We start from the raw sequence: 18,067 nt of genomic DNA, 5'->3' as shown, positions 1-18,067 counted from the left end.
TGGTTTTCATTTTATAATGTTTCGAACTTACCATTTATAACCATACACATCTCAGAGAAAGAAGTGATAAAAAATGTCAAAAAGACTGCGTACGTTATACAGGACTAGTGCTCCTTAAAGAACACACTCCTGCGAGTAATACAAAGTATCAGCTTCGTGGCAACATCGTATGGTTTTCATTTTATAATGTTTCGAACTTACCATTTATAACCATACACATCTCAGAGAACGAAGTGTTAAAAAATTGTCAAAAACACTGCGTACGTTATACAGGACTAGTGCTCCTTAAAGAACACACTCCTGCGAGTAATACAAAGTATCAGCTTCGTGGCAACATCGTCTGGTTTCCATTTTATAGTGATTAGAACATGACGATTCATTACCTCACACGTCTCAGAGAAGGAAGTGTAAAAAAAATTGTCAAAAACACTGCGTACGTTATACAGGACTGGTGCTCCTTAAAGAACACACTCCTGCGAGTAATTCAAAGTAACAGCTTCGTGGCAACATCGTCTGGTTTCCATTTAATAGTGTTTCGAACTTACCATTTTTAACCATACACTACTCATTGTTCGAAGTGTTGAAAAAATGTCAAAAATACTACGTACGTTATACAGGACTAGTGCTCCTTAAAGAACACACTCCTGCGAGTAATTCAAAGTATCAGCTTCGTGGCAACATCGTCTGGTTTCCATTTAATAGTGTTTCGAACTTACCATTTATAACCATACACATCTCAGAGAACGAAGTGTTAAAAAAATGTCAAAAAACACTGCGTACGTTATACAGGACTAGTGCTCCTTAAAGAACACACTCCTGCGAGTAATTCAAAGTATCAGCTTCGTGGCAACATCGTCTGGTTTCCATTTTATAGTGCTTCGAACTTGACCATTTATAACCATACACATCTCAGAGTTCGAAATGCTAAACGAATGCCAAAAACACTACGTACTTTATACAAGACTAGTGCTCCTTAAAGAACACACTCCAGCGAGTAATGCAAAGTATCAGCTTCGTGGCAACATCATCTGGTTTCCATTTTATAGTGTTTCTAACATGACGATTTATAACCATACACTACTCATTGTTCGAAGTGTTGAAAAAATGTCAAAAACACTACGTACGTTATACAGGACTAGTGCTCCTTAAAGAACACACTCCTGCGAGTAATTCAAAGTATCAGCTTCGTGGCATTATCGTCTGGTTTCCATTTAATAGTGTTTCGAACTTACCATTTATAACCATACACATCTCAGAGAACGAAGTGTTAAAAAAATGTCAAAAAACACTGCGTATGTTATACAGGACTAGTGCTCCTTAAAGAACACACTCCTGCGAGTAATTCAAAGTATCAGCTTCGTGGCAACATAATCTGGTATCCATTTTATAGTGTTTCGAACTTACCATATATAACCATACACATCTCAGAGAACGAAGTGTTAAAAAAATGTCAAAAACACTACGTACGTTATACAGGACTAGTTCTCCTTAAAGAACACACTCCTGCGAGTAATTTAAAGTATCAGTTTCGTGGCAACATCGTCTGGTTTTCATTTTATAATGTTTCGAACTTACCATTTATAACCATACACATCTCAGAGAACGAAGTGTTAAAAAAATGTCAAAAACACTGCGTACGTTATACAGGACTAGTGCTCCTTAAAGAACACACTCCTGCGAGTAATTCAAAGTATCAGCTTCGTGGCAACATCATCTGGTATCCATTTTATAGTGTTTCGAACTTACCATTTATAACAATACACATCTCAGAGAACGAAGTGTTAAAAAAATGTCAAAAACACTGCGTACGTTATACAGGACTAGTGCTCCTTAAAGAACACACTCATGCGAGTAATTCAAAGTATCAGCTTCGTGGCAACATCGTCTGGTTTTCATTTAATAGTGTTTCGAACTTACCATTTATAACCATACACATCTCAGAGAACGAAATGTTAAAAAAATGTCAAAAAACACTGCGTACGTTATACAGGACTAGTGCTCCTTAAAGAACACTCTCCTGCGAGTAATTCAAAGTATCAGCTTCGTGGCAACATCGTCTGGTTTCCATTTTATAGTGCTTCGAACTTGACCATTTATAACCATACACATCTCAGAGTTCGAAATGCTAAACGAATGCCAAAAACACTACGTACGTTATACAAGACTAGTGCTCCTTAAAGAACACACTCCAGCGAGTAATGCAAAGTATCAGCTTCGTGGCAACATCATCTGGTTTCCATTTTATAGTGTTTAGAACTTGACAATTTATTTACATACTGTATTCATTGTTCGAAGTGTTAAAAAATTCTCAAAAACAAAACGTATGTTATACAGTACTAGTGCTCCTTAAAGAACACACTCCTGCGAGTAATTCAAAGTATCAGCTTCGTGGCAACATCGTCTGGTATCCATTTTATAGTGTTTCGAACTTACCATATACCGTATAACCATACACATCTCAGAGAACGAAGTGTTAAAAAAATGTCAAAAACACTGCGTACGTTATACAGGACTAGTGCTCTTAAAAGAACACACTCCTGCGAGTAATTCAAAGTATCAGCTTCGTGGCAACATCGTCTGGTTTTCATTTTATAATGTTTCGAACTTACCATTTATAACAATACACATCTCAGAGAACGAAGTGTTAAAAAAATGTCAAAAACACTGCGTACATTATACAGGACTAGTGCTCCTTAAAGAACACACTCCTGCGAGTTATTCAAAGTATCAGCTTCGTGGCAACATATTCTGGTTTTCATTTTATAATGTTTCGAACTTACCATTTATAACCATACACATCTCAGAGAAGGAAGTGATAAAAAAATGTCAAAAAGACTGCGTACGTTATACAGGACTAGTGCTCCTTAAAGAACACACTCCTGCGAGTAATACAAAGTATCAGCTTCGTGGCAACATCGTATGGTTTTCATTTTATAATGTTTCGAACTTACCATTTATAACCATACACATCTCAGAGAACGAAGTGTTAAAAAATTGTCAAAAACACTGCGTACGTTATACAGGACTAGTGCTCCTTAAAGAACACACTCCTGCGAGTAATACAAAGTATCAGCTTCGTGGCAACATCGTCTGGTTTCCATTTTATAGTGATTAGAACATGACGATTCATTACCTCACACGTCTCAGAGAAGGAAGTGTAAAAAAAAATGTCAAAAACACTGCGTACGTTATACAGGACTAGTGCTCCTTAAAGAACACACTCCTGCGAGTAATACAAAGTCTCAGCTTCGTGGCAACATCGTCTGGTTTTCATTTTATAGTGTTTCGAACTTACCATATATAACCATACACATCTCAGAGAACAAAGTTTTAAAAAAATGTCAAAAACACTGCGTACGTTATACAGGACTAGTGCTCCTTAAAGAACACACTCCTGCGAGTAATTCAAAGTATCAGCTTCGTGGCAACATCGTCTGGTATTCATTTTATAATATTTCGAACTTACCATTTATAACAATACACATCTCAGAGAACGAAGTGTTAAAAAAATGTCAAAAACACTGCGTACGTTATACAGGACTAGTGCTCCTTAAAGAACACACTCCTGCGAGTAATTCAAAGTATCAGCTTCGTGGCAACATCGTCTGGTTTCCATTTTATAGTGTTTCTAACATGACGATTTATAATCATACACTACTCATTGTTCGAAGTGTTGAAAAAATGTCAAAAACACTACGTACGTTATACAGGACTAGTGCTCCTTAAAGAACACACTCCTGCGAGTAATTCAAAGTATCAGCTTCGTGGCATTATCGTCTGGTTTCCATTTAATAGTGTTTCGAACTTACCATTTATAACAATACACATCTCAGAGAACGAAGTGTTAAAAAAATGTCAAAAACACTGCGTACGTTATACAGGACTAGTGCTCCTTAAAGAACACACTCCTGCGAGTAATTCAAATATCAGCTTCGTGGCAACATATTCTGGTTTTCATTTTATAATGTTTCGAACTTACCATTTATAACCATACACATCTCAGAGAACGAACTGTTAAAAAAATGTCAAAAAACACTGCGTACGTTATACAGGACTAGTGCTCCTTAAAGAACACACTCCTGCGAGTAATTCAAAGTATCAGCTTCGTGGCAACATCATCTGGTATCCATTTTATAATGTTTCACACTTACCATTTATAACCATACACATCTCAGTGAACGAAGTGTTAAAAAAATGAAAAAACACTACGTATGTTATACAGGACTAGTTCTCCTTAAAGAACACACTCCTGCGGCGCAGGCATACAATGAGCTTAACAGGACACATCGTAACGGGACAATTTTTAATGCGTGCAGCCGGCGTTCATCGATTTATTAGACATCACGTCAAATCAGTTGATAAAATAAACGTGGGAGGGAAGATTTACCATAATGTATTGTTGGCAAATAACTTCTAATGAAAGTATTATGATCAGATAGATACACGTATAATGAATAACCGACAGCGACAGCTAACCACTGACCACTTTCAATGAACACTGTCCTATCACTGACTTTACAGTAGGTTACTGACGAGAAGGCAAGGCAGTCGTCTGTTCGCGCGGCGTATTGTTGGGGGGGGGGGGGGGGGGGTTCGTGGTCGCACTGCAACACTCCTCACTCCACCAACCACTCCAGTAACGGGACAGCCCAGCTTGTCGCCCGCCACCCCCTTCCTAAATTCCAAGCCACTCTTTTTCTTTGAGCTCAGGATAGCTGAAAAGTTGAAGGAAGAAGGAAACATGCCCAGAGTGAAGTTACTCTGTGTCAATTTGGCACACAGCTATCAATATTTCGGTTTCATGTAAGACATTGCGCGGGTCTTTATTTATTTGGCTACATCATCGATATTGCTTTCTTGGGTGAAGGGGGGGCGATCGCCCCTATTGCCCCCCCCTTTGAATCCACGTCTGCTTTAGTACCATATTAAAATCAAAATAAGTATTGCAGAAAACATTCATACAATGTTAGACATAATAATAAGTAAACAAAGTTGAAAAGCTTTCTTGAAAACCCTAAATAAGTGATTATCAGACAATTATGTAACACCTTGACGCCAACCATTAGTGCTCCTCGAATCCGCACAGACCGCTATGGCGCATCGCCGCCTCGCCCCAAGCATGTGCGACATGAACGCACCTGGGTGCAGGGTGGTGCAACGCCTCGAACATAAGCTGCCCTGCCTAATCGACTGTCGCCCACGCGAAAGTCGACCACGGGGGTACTGTTAGGTGACCTGATTAACTGGACTTTGAAATTAACATTCAGCACTCTTAAAAACAATATTAATTATGTAATGGCTATGTTTAAATATTAATTGTAACTTCTGGACTTTAGCGCGATCAGGCGGCGTGTATGGCCCGGGATTACTTTTGCACACGACACGTTTTCGCGGGAGCGAGGCTGGGGAGTCGTGCGGACGTCACAGCCATCGCCAGTTAATCACCGCCCTCCAAGGAGACGAGTCGCGAGTAGCTCGCGGAGCCTCTCGACCTCCGCCCTTGCCATCTCTCCCAGAATTGCGTGAGTTTTCAGCCCATCAGAAACGTGTCCTGAAGAGCGCGGCTCCCAGTAAGCGGGTCATGCACGACGCAGCGCATATATAGCGTGCCTGACAATAAATCACTTTATATTGAGCCTCTGCGTATTATTTACAACGCCCGTAGCATAGCGTCCCTGGTGGCTAAAACAGCCAGGGGTAACTCTGACGGAACGACCCTTACTGCCTGCCGGCCACGTGGCGACGTCACGCCCTGAGTCAAGAGTCTCGGCTACGCACTAGCACGTAGCTATTATTGATAGTTGGCGCCCAGAAGCAACTCCACACCCTCAACATCACCTCGGCAGAAGGCAGAAGGCGTCAAATGGTGCCCACCTAGTGTGGCAACATAACGCCGCAAACGCCATCCGAATCACAGAAAATCCGGCAGAGTTACGTGTAGGAACAGCACAAAGGGGAGAGAAAGCACGCGCAGACGTGCAGGCGCCGCGGAACGGGACGCGCCGGGGTAATCAGGCCACAAAACCCCCCTCCCGCCCCCTGACAATTCGCTCACACCCTCCCGCATTCCACGGTTCCACACCACCCCCCTCCCGCGAGCAGATCGTTCGCTCACCCCCTCCCGCCAAACCCCTCGCGGAAGAGTGGTCTGCCCCGACCGATCGCGCGCCGAGGACAAACGAGCGCGCCCGAAGATCACCGAGACGCCAGAGGACGTCACCAGCCGCGGCCGCGTAAACTACCGCCAGGCGCGTACGTGCGGGCAAGACCGCTCGGTCGTAAGCGCAAGGGGGTGCAACCCCGGATCTGCCCGGACTGGCCACCGACGCTTCAACCCGACGCTCGGGTCGGACAGCCGCGGATCGCGCATGGACAAGAGGCCGGACATAGCCATCACCATGGAGAGCTATTACGCCTGGTGCGGCAAGCCGTACACCACCAGCCACACCACCGGAAAGTACCCCCACCTGTTCTGCACCTGCGAAACGGTACGCGTCAAGACGGAGGGGCAGCCCAGAGCCCAAGCGGGTCCCCAGTGCGCCGCTATCCACTGTCCCGGTTACTGAGGCGAGGTAGCGAAATGCCAGCAGTGCGGAACAATAAAACACCGCGCATGCGCAGACGCGCTGGAATTCGTAAATTTCCGGGACGGACTTTTTCTGTGTGGGGGGTGCAAGCGACGTGCACGAGGGCACCCAGGGGGTCAGCTAGCTACCACGTCCCGCCCCCCCACCAAGCCTATTACCCTCCTGGAATTCGCGGGCCTCAATCACGAGGATCCGCGCGTGTTTTTGCGAGCATGCGAGGCGAGGCTCGTGCGGCACCAGATACCGCGAGAAGAGCGGGCGAAACGCATGAGCGCACAATTGCGCAGGGAGGGACGCAAGTGGTGGGCCCAGGCGGGCAGATACGACGCAGACTGGGAGGACTTCGCCGGCCATATGGAGGCGCGCTTCAATGACACCGGAACCCTGAACACATGTCGGAGTGAGATGTTCAGCCGTTGCCAAGGGGACTGGGAGGTGGTGGTGACGTTTGTTTATAACAAACTCAGACTATACCGCCGCCTAACACCCGGGGGTCAAACTAGCAACATACTTCCCTTCATAGTGGAGCTAGTGTCCCCCGAACTTCGCCCATTCTTGCGCGAAGCAGTGACCCGCGGGCTGGACGTTTTTCTCGCACTAGCACGAGCCGTAGAGCATAACTTAAATCAGCTCGCAGCGCCAAGGGCATCGCGACGCCCCGGTCAGCCCCATCCAACAAGGAGACGGCGCGCGCAGAGGACGAACGTGCCGTAGTGCCATACACGGGCCCGCCGCCGCTAAGAGGCAACTACTGGCCCACCGACCTGTCCCCGATGGGGAAGGGATGCCCTTACCGGGCCCTCCTCACCGTGGTGCGGTACAGACGCGTCGCGACGACCAATGCGGTGGAACACAGGGCGCCCAGGACAGATGGCCACCCCGCTGCCGCTACTGTGCGACAAAGCAGTACCACTGGCACACGGTGTGCCCGACCCGCGAGGCAGTCTGGCGAACGCGAGGGGGCGAGGTAAAGCTCCCGGGAAACTCCGTCTAGGGGGCGGTGACGCAGCTGGCCACCACCCCCCAATTAACAGCCCAGCTCCTCCGAGAGACGCACCCCGGCGCCGCCGAACCACCCAGCCGCCGCCCCGCCCACCTATCACAGCTGGAGGGGGCCCGTCTCACCTGTTCGCGATGTTCGCTGCCCGCCCCAGGTCGCCGACGAGCGACGCCGTCCACCTGACGTCGGCGCCACCCCCGCACGCTGCTGCGGGGGCCACGCAGATGCCATCTCACCCACCTGGCACAGGTGGGGGTGGCCCGCCTAACCCGTTCGCGGCATGCCACAGGATGCCAGCGAGCGACGCCGTCCACCTGACGTCGTCGCCGCCCCCGCACGCTGCTGCCGTCTCACCCACCTGATGCAGGTGGGGGCGGCCCGCCTCACCTGTTCGCGATGTTCGCGGCCGCCCCAGGTCGCCGGCGAGCGACGCCGCCCCCGCAAGCTGCTGCGGGAGCCACCCAGCCGTCGCCTCACCCACCTGGCGGGGGTGGGGGCGGTTCACCTCACCCGTACACGGCGTGCTCCAGGTCGCCGGCGAACGACGCCGTCCACCTGGCATTGTCGCCGCCCCCGCACGCTGCTGCGGGGGCCACCCAGCTGGCGTCTCACCCACCTGGCGAGGGTGGGGGCGGCCCGCCTCACATGTTTTCGGCCTGCCCCAGGTCGCTGGCGAGTTATGCCGCCCACATTACTTCGGCGCCACCCCGCAAGCTGCTGCGAGGGCCACCCAGCCATCGCCCTACCCTACTTGGTGCGGGTGGGGGCGGCTCGCCTCACCCGTTCACGGCCTGTCCCAGGTCGCCGGAGAGTGACGCCACCTACCTGGCATCGGCGCCGCCCCCGCACGCTGCTGTGGGGGCTACGCAGCTGCCATTTCACCCACCTGGCGCGGATGGGAGCGGCTCGCCTTACCCGTTCGTGGCCGGCCCCAAGTCGCCGGCGAGCGACACCGCCCACCTGGCGATGGCGCCGCCCCCGCACGCTGCTACAGGGGCCACCCAGGGGTGTCGGCCCAGGCTGGGCCGAGTGGGGCCCGAGATTGTTGCGCTGATCCGCATCCCGGTGGAGCTGAACGGCCAGAATATCACCGCGCTGGTGGACAATGCGGCCACGCATACCTACGTCGCTGCCCACCTCATCCCTGAGGCGGACCTGGTGCGGGAGGTCGATATTGTCCAGCTGGCCACCACTGGGGCCAGCACGTTCACAACGGGGCGTGCCCAGGTAAGGGTCGGCATAAGGGATTTTGTGAGTAGCACCAGTGCCCTAGTGGTGCACGATCTCCGCAATGACCTGATCCTGGGGCTGCCCTGGTTGGAGCAGGAGGACGCCACAGTCGATGTCCGGGGGAAGTGGGTCTATGTGGGGACCAGGGGCCGTCGGACGGTATATGGACTCAACTACAGGACCCCGCCACCGCGGTGCGATCCCCTCCACCTGGTGGACCTCCGCCATGGTGTACCCCCTGTACATGTGCCCATGTTTGATGCGGTCTTGGGGCAGCAGCCCCAGGTGTTTGCCACCGTGGAGCTACTGCGCCGCACCACTATCACAGAACATTGCATACCAACCATACCACACCGGCCCCCTTTCGAGAAGCCCTTTGGGTTTGGACCTCGCGAGCGGCTCGCTATCAGGGATCAAATTGCAGAGATGTTAGAGGATGGCGTCATCGAGCCAACAGAATCCCCATACAACTGCCGGATCGTCATGGCTAGCAAAAAGGACGGATCTCTCCGTTTTTGCATTAACTTCAAGCCTGTCAACGACATCACCATCCCAGCACCACCACCCCTCATTAACATCACTGAGGCACTCACCGGGCTGGGGGACGCCCGCATATTTTCGTCTCTCGACCTCAAGTCGGGGTACTGGCAAGTCCCAGTACGTCCCAAGGACCGCCCCAAGACAGCGTTCATGGCCCCGACGGGCGGCGCTTCCATTTCTGTGTGATGCCGTTCGGGCTGATGGACGCCCACGCGATGTTCCAGACCATGATGGTCCACGTCCTGGATGGGTACATCGGCGAGTTTGCCACCGCGTACCTGGACGACGTGATCATCTGGTCACGGACGTGGGAGGACCATGCCCACCATCTCGCGCTGGTCCTCGAATGGCTCGCCACACACGGACTCATGTGCTCGCCGCCCAAGTGTCACATCGGTGCCGCTGAGCTGGAATTCTTGGGGCATATTGTCAGCGCCGAGGGATGCCGGCCCATTCCCGCCCAGCTCGACCTCATCGACAGCAAACAGGCACCCCGCACCAGGAAGCAGCTCCAGAAACTGATGGGGCTGCTCAACTGGTTGCAGTCGTTCATACCCCATTTCGCCACTATCACAGCACCCTTGACCGACCTCTTATCGCCCATGTCAAAGTTCCGGTGGACGACCACCGCCGAGCAGGCCCTGACCGCGGTCAAGCAGCGATTCAGAGAGTGCCACACACTATCGCGCCTGGACCCAGACGAACCCAACTTCGTCCAGACGGATGCCAGCCAAGAGGGCATGGGGGCAGTGCTCTACCAGGAAGGGGGAGACAGGGAGCGGCGAGTGGCCGAGTATGCCAGCGCCAAGTTCGGCCTCGCAGAACGCCGCTATCATGCAAATGAGCAGGATTGCCTTGCGGTGGTGTGGGCCCTAGGGCACTATCGGCACCACCTCGAGGGGAGGCCGTTCACCCTGCGCACTGATAGCCAGTGTCTGCGGTGGCTGGACTCCGCCCAGGGGTGGAAGTCCAAATTTACCTGCTGGGCACTCATGCTCCAGGGCTTCGCATTCTGCGTAGAACACGTCCCTGGGCGGGAGAACCAGCTGGCAGACGAGGTGTCCCGTCACCCTGACCCCACTACTGTCTTCCAGGACCCCCAGGGCTGGGAGGAACTCCTGCCATCACCTCACCCACCAGCCAGCAGCACCACCGCACCCGCACCAGCGGCCCTCTATGCCATCCCGCGGGCGAACCCTACCACCCAGGCAGACACCCCAGCCACCCTTCTCGCCCTAATGGAGCATGTGAGACAGGCCCAGGTCGACCTCCCCGACACGCAGCGCGACCGGGCCGCGTGTGGGGAAGAGTTTCAGCCCCATCAGCGTAGTCTGGACGGGGTTTTGCAGAATCGGGCCCCAGGTGATATGGACAGCTGGCAGATCCATGTGCCCACTGCAGCAAGGCAAGGGGTCCTTCAATTTTTTTACGACCATGATCTGGCCGGCCACCCAAGGCTGAACAGACCCAACATGCACTCCGAAAGCTGTTCCACTGGTCAGGGGTAGCGCGGGATGTCCGTGTGCATGTGCGATGCTGCCAACAGTGTCAGCAACGCAAAGCACGCCGTGCGGAGGGGGTAGAACAGCAGCGCCCCCGACAACCGGAGGAGCCCTTCCATACTGTGGCCCTCGACGTCATGGGGCCCTACCCCTGCACGACCCGGGGAAAGCGCTTCCTCGTTGTGACCACCAACGTGTTCACACGATGGTCAGAGGCATTCGCCATGTCCAACGCACGCGCAGGGACGATAGTGGCCCTCCTGGACAGCGAGGTGTTCCCTCGCTATGGGTACCCAAAGACACTACTAACAGACAACGGTACCCAGTTCACAGGGAGACGTTGGGCGGCAGACTGCCGATGCTGGGGAGATGAGCATCACACTACCCCGACGTACCACCCGAGGGCGAACCCGACGGAGCGACGCAACCAGGACATCAAAGTTCAGTTGCGCCTCCGCTCTGGGGGATGATCACTCGAAATGGGACGTACACCTGCCCAAGTTGCTCTACTGCCTGCGCCGGCGAGTCAATGCCATTACCGGCCATTCCCCCGTGGAACTGCTCCACGGTCAGAACCTCGCCCTACCGGGCGAGCTGCGAGTCGCCGAGGCAGCAGGGGCAGTCACCCGCCCACCAGCCATTGACCTAAGGGAAGAGGCACGACGGCACCAAGCCCAGTACCTGGCTACCCGAACCCCGCAGTCAGCCACTCCCCCAACACCACTGGAGCCAGGGCAGATGGTCTATGCCCCGTGTCACCACCTGTCGTCCGGCAGGAAGAACTACTGTGCGGTGCTGAGCCCCAAGTGGGCAGCCCCCCGGGAGGTCTTGCGACGCCTAGGCCCCACTACATACCTTATCAGACTCCCAAATGGTAGGGCCACAAAAATCCACAGGGACGACCTGCGCCTCGTTTCCACCGCCGAGGATCCCTCTGAGGGTAGGGAGTGCCCAAGGGCCCCCACCCCAAGCGCACCAGCCTCACGTGCCACATCACCAGTCGGCCAATCACCCTACCATTAACCCACCACCATGGACACCACATCACCATCATCACCACCCGTCACCAGCTCCATCCTACGCCACCAGCCACGCCACCAGCCACACCACCACCCACCACCTCACCCGCCGACACGCAGGACTTGTGCCGGCCCACCATCATAGCTGATGCACCATCACCGATGTCACCGTTCGCATCACCAGTCACACGCCCCACGTCACCGACCATGTCACCTGTGATGACTTTCTGCCATCTTAGCCAAAGTGCGAGGAGCGAGCTAAGGAGACTTGGGCGTCTAATTGACAGGTTGGACCCAGATGGCGAATGCTCCAGCGGGCCAACTACCATGACCGCTCAGCCATGCCCCGAGGTATTTTACCCCCCCGACCAGCCTGAGGGCAGGCAGTCCCACCGAGCGCGCAGGGCGCCGACGAGAGGATGCTGCTAGGGCAGCAGCCAAGAGGTACCCATTGCTCCTCCCGGCAAGGGGGAAGGTGGTGACCAGACAGCCCCCGGAGTGGGAGGGGGAACATTAGTGCCGAGGTACCACGACAGTTCACCAGAGTCCGCCAAAATCCGGGGCACCTCAGAGAGTTCATTTGGCGCCCACTACGACCACCAGTAGACCGGAAACCACACCCCGATGTACCCCGCCTCAGTGTCATGTTTCTGCTTCCCCCGTTCGCCCAAAAACCAGCAGCCCCGGTACCAATCCCCCAAGGCAGTGTCGGCCTCAGTGCAACGAGGCAATGCGTGTGATCGGGTGTCGATGACCATAGCGGCCTCAGGAAAAGGGGAGCATTTGACACCAACCATTAGTGCTCCTCGAATCCGCACAGACAGCTATGGCGCATCGCCGCCTCGCCCCGAGCGTATGCGACGTGAATGCACCTGGGTGCAGGGTGGTGCAACGCCTCGAACATAAGCTGCCCTGCCTAATCGACTGTCGCCCACGCGAAAGTCGACCACGGGGTAACTGTTAGGTGACCTGATTAACTGGACTTTGAAATTAACATTCAGCACTCTTAATAACAATATTAATTATGTAATGGCTATGTTTAAATATTAATTGTAACTTCTGGACTTTAGCGCGATCAGGCGGCGTGTATGGCCCGGGATTACTTTTGCACATGACACGTTTTCGCGGGAGCGAGGCTGGGGAGTGGTGCAGATCACAGCCATCGCCAGTTAATCACCGCCCTCCAAGGAGAAGAGTCGCGAGTAGCCCGCGGAGCCTCTCAACCTCCGCCCTTGCCATCTCTCCCGGAATTGCGTGAGTTTTCAGCCCATCAGAAACGTGTCCTGAAGAGCACGGCTCCCAGTAAGCGGGTCATCCACGACGCAGCGCATATATAGCGTGCCTGACAATAAATCATTTTAAATTGAGGCTCCGCGTATTATTTACAACGCCCGTAACATAGCGTCACTGGTGGCTAAAAGAGCCCGGGGGAAATCTGACGGAACAATACTTACTGCCTGCCGGCCACGTAGCGACAACACGCCCTGAGTCAAGAGTCTCGGCTACGCACTAGCACGTAGCTATTATTGATAGTTGGCGCCCAGAAGCAACTCCAAACCCTCAACATCACCACGGCAGAAGGCAGAAGGCATCAACCTTATTGAAAGTTAAAAACAGCAATCCTAATACAAATAACATACGTAGTGTTTTTTACATTTTTTTAAATACTTTGTTCACTGAGATTTGTGAGGTAATGAATTGTCATGTTAGAAACACTATAAAATTGAAACCACACGATGTTGCCAAGAAGCTGATAGTTTGCATTACTCGCTGGAGAGTGTTCTTTAAGGAGCACTAGTCCTGTATAATGTATATAGTGTTTTTTACATTTTTTCAACACATGAAACTCTGAGAAGTGTATAGTTATAAATGGCCAAATTCTAACCACTATAAAATGGATACCAGATGATGTTGCCACGAAGCTGATACTTTGATATTACTCGCCGGAGTGTGTTCTTTAAGAAACAATAGTCCTGTATAACGTACGTAGTGTTTTTGGCATTGGTTTAGCATTTCGAACTCTGAGATGTGTATGGTTATAAATGATATGTTCGAAACACTATAAAATGGAAGCCAGACGATGTTGCCACGAAGCTGATACTTTGCATTACTCGCAGGAGTTTGTTCTTTAAGGAACACTAGTCTTGTATAACGTACGTAGTGTTTTTTACATTTTTTTAACACATCGTTCTCTGAGATGTGTATTGTTATAAATATTAAGTGTGAAACATTATAAAATGAAAACCAGACGATGTTGCCACGAAGCTGATACTTTGAATTACTCGCAGGAGTGTGTTCTTTAAGAAGCACTAGTCCTGTATAACATACGTAGTGTTTTTTTCATTTTTTTAACACTTCGTTCACTGAGATGTGTATGGTTATAAATGGTAAGTGTAAAACATTATAAAATGGAAACCAGACGATGTTGCCACGAAGCTGATACTTTGTATTACTCGCAGGAGTGTGTTCTTTAAGAAGCACTAGTCCTGTATAACGTACGCAGTGTTTTTGACATTTTTTTAACACATAGTTCTCTGAGATGTGTATGGTTATAAATGGTAAGTTCGAAACATTATAAAATGAAAACCAGACGATGTTGCCACGAAGATGATACTTTGAATTACTCGCAGGAGTGTGTTCTTTAAGGAGCACTAGTCCTGTATAACGTACGTAGTGTTTTTTTCATTTTTTTAACACTTCGTTCACTGAGATGTGTATGGTTATAAATGGTAAGTTCGAAACATTATAAAATGAAAACCAGACGATGTTGCCACGAAGCTGATACTTTGTATTACTCGCAGGAGTGTGTTCTTTAAGGAGCACTAGTCCTGTATAACGTACGTAGTGTTTTTGACATTTTTTTTTACACTTCCTTCTCTGAGATGTGTATTGTTATAAATGGTAAGTTCGAAACATTATAAAATGAAAACCAGACGATGTTGCCACGAAGCTGATACTTTGTATTACTCGCAGGAGTGTGTTCTTTAAGGAGCACTAGTCCTGTATAACGTACGCAGTGTTTTTGACATTTTTTTAACACTTCGAACAATGAGTAGTGTATGGTTATAAATCGTCATGTTAGAAACACTATAAAATGGAAACCAGACGATGTTGCCACGAAGCTGATACTTTGAATTACATCGCAGGAGTGTGTTCTTTAAGGAGCACTAGTCCTGTATAACGTACGCAGTGTTTTTGACATTTTTTTAACACTTCGTTCTCTGAAATGTGTATTGTTATAAATGGTAAGTTCGAAACATTATAAAATGAAAACCAGACGATGTTGCCACGAAGCTGATACTTTGTATTACTCGCAGGACTGTGTTCTTTAAGGAGCACTAGTCCTGTATAATGTACGTAGTGGTTTTGACATTTTTTCAACACTTCGAACAATGAGTAGTGTATGGTTATAAATCGTCATGTTAGAAACACTATAAAATGGAAACCAGACGATGTTGCCACGAAGCTGATACTTTGAATTACTCGCAGGAGTGTGTTCTTTAAGGAGCACTAGTCCTGTATAACGTACGTAGTGTTTTTGACAATTTTTTTTACACTTCCTTCTCTGAGACGTGTGAGGTAATGAATCGTCATGTTCTAATCACTATAAAATGGAAACCAGACGATTTTGCCACGAAGCTGATACTTTGTATTACTCGCAGGAGTGTGTTCTTTAAGGAGCACTAGTCCTGTATAACGTACGCAGTGTTTTTGACATTTTTTTAACACTTCGTTCTCTCAGATGTGTATGGTTATAAATGGTAAGTTCGAAACATTATAAAATGAAAACCAGACGATGTTGCCACGAAGCTGATACTTTGAATTACTCGCAGGAGTGTGTTTTTTAAGGATCACTAGTCCTGTATAACGTACGTAGTGTTTTTGACATTTTTTTTTACACTTCCTTCTCTGAGACGTGTGAGGTAATGAATCGTCATGTTCTAATCACTATAAAATGGAAACCAGACGATGTTGCCACGAAGCTGATACTTTGTATTACTCGCAGGAGTGTGTTCTTTAAGGAGCACTAGTCCTGTATAACGTACGCAGTGTTTTTGACATTTTTTTAACACTTCATTCTCTGAGATGTGTATGGTTATAAATGGTAAGTTCGAAACATTATAAAATGAAAACCAGACGATGTTGCCACGAAGCTGATACTTTGAATTACACGCAGGAGTGTGTTCTTTAAGGAGCACTAGTCCTGTATAACGTACGTAGTGTTTTTGACATTTTATTTTACACTTCCTTCTCTGAGACGTGTGAGGTAATGAATCGTCATGTTCTAATCACTATAAAATGGAAACCAGACGATGTTGCCACGAAGCTGATACTTTGTATTACTCGCAGGAGTGTGTTCTTTAAGGAGCACTAGTCCTGTATAACGTACGTAGTGTTTTTGACATTTTTTCAACACTTCGAACAATGAGTAGTGTATGGTTATAAATCGTCATGTTAGAAACACTATAAAATGGAAACCAGACGATGTTGCCACGAAGCCGATACTTTGAATTACTCGCAGGAGTGTGTTCTTTAAGGAGCACTAGTCCTGTATAACGTACGTAGTGTTTTTGACAATTTTTTTTACACTTTCTTCTCTGAGATGTGTGAGGTAATGAATCGTCATGTTCTAATCACTATAAACTGGAAACCAGACGATGTTGCCACGAAGCTGATACTTTGTATTACTCGCAGGAGTGTGTTCTTTAAGGAGCACTAGTCCTGTATAACGTACGCAGTGTTTTTGACATTTTTTTAACACTTCGTTCTCTCAGATGTGTATGGTTATAAATGGTAAGTTCGAAACATTATAAAATGAAAACCAGACGATGTTGCCACGAAGCTGATACTTTGAATTACTCGCATGAGTGTGTTCTTTAAGGAGCACTAGTCCTGTATAACGTACGTAGTGTTTTTGACATTTTATTTTACACTTCCTTCTCTGAGACGTGTGAGGTAATGAATCGTCATGTTCTAATCACTATAAAATGGAAAACAGACGATGTTGCCACGAAGCTGATACTTTGTATTACTCGCAGGAGTGTGTTCTTTAAGGAGCACTAGTCCTGTATAACGTACGCAGTGTTTTTGACATTTTTTCAACACTTTGAACAATGAGTAGTGTATGGTTATAAATCGTCATGTTAGAAACACTATAAAATGGAAACCAGACGATGTTGCCACGAAGCTGATACTTTGAATTACTCGCAGGAGTGTGTTCTTTAAGGAGCACTAGTCCTGTATAACGTACGTAGTGTTTTTGACATTTTTTTTTACACTTCCTTCTCTGAGACGTGTGAGGTAATGAATCGTCATGTTCGAAACACTATAAAATTGAAACCAGATGATGTTGCCACGAAGCTGATACTTTGCATTACTCGCAGGAGTGTGTTCCTTAAGGAGCACTAGTCCTGTATAACGTACGCAGTGTTTTTGACATTTTTTTAACACTTCGTTCTCTGAGATGTGTATTGTTATAAATGGTAAGTTCGAAACATTATAAAATGAAAACCAGACGATGTTGCCACGAAGCTGATACTTTGTATTACTCGCAGGAGTGTGTTCTTTAAGGAGCACTAGTCCTGTATAACGTACGTAGTGTTTTTGACATTTTTTCAACACTTCGAACAATGAGTAGTGTATGGTTATAAATGGTAAGTTCGAAACACTATAAAATGGAAACCTGACGATGTTGCCACGAATCTGATACTTTGAATTACTCACAGGAGTGTGTTCTTTAATGAGCACTAGTCCTGCATAACGTACGTTTTGTTTTTGAGAATTTTTTAACACTTCGAACAATGAGTAAAGTATGTTAATAAATTGTCAAGTTCTAATCACTATAAAATGGATACCAGATGATGTTGCCACGAAGCTGATACTTTGCATTACTCGCAGGAGTGTGTTCTTTAAGTAGCACTAGTCCTGCATAACGTACGTAGTTTTTGTTTAAATATTTATAGCACTACGAACTTTGAGATGTTGAGGTTATGAATGGTCAGGTTAGAAACACTTAATAATTTAAACCATATGATGTTGCTAAGAAGGCGCTACTTTGCTTTAATCGACGCATTGTGTTGTTAAAAAAGCACTAGTTTTTGTATTACATACATAGGTCTTAATAAAAAAAAATTTTTTGCACTTCGAACTTTGGGATAAATTATTTTCACTTAGTCCCTTGTTGCATTA

This window comes from Bacillus rossius, chromosome 1, assembly GCF_032445375.1.
Source record: "Bacillus rossius redtenbacheri isolate Brsri chromosome 1, Brsri_v3, whole genome shotgun sequence".
Taxonomy (NCBI): domain Eukaryota; kingdom Metazoa; phylum Arthropoda; class Insecta; order Phasmatodea; family Bacillidae; genus Bacillus; species Bacillus rossius.
This window is presented reverse-complemented; position numbering follows the sequence as displayed.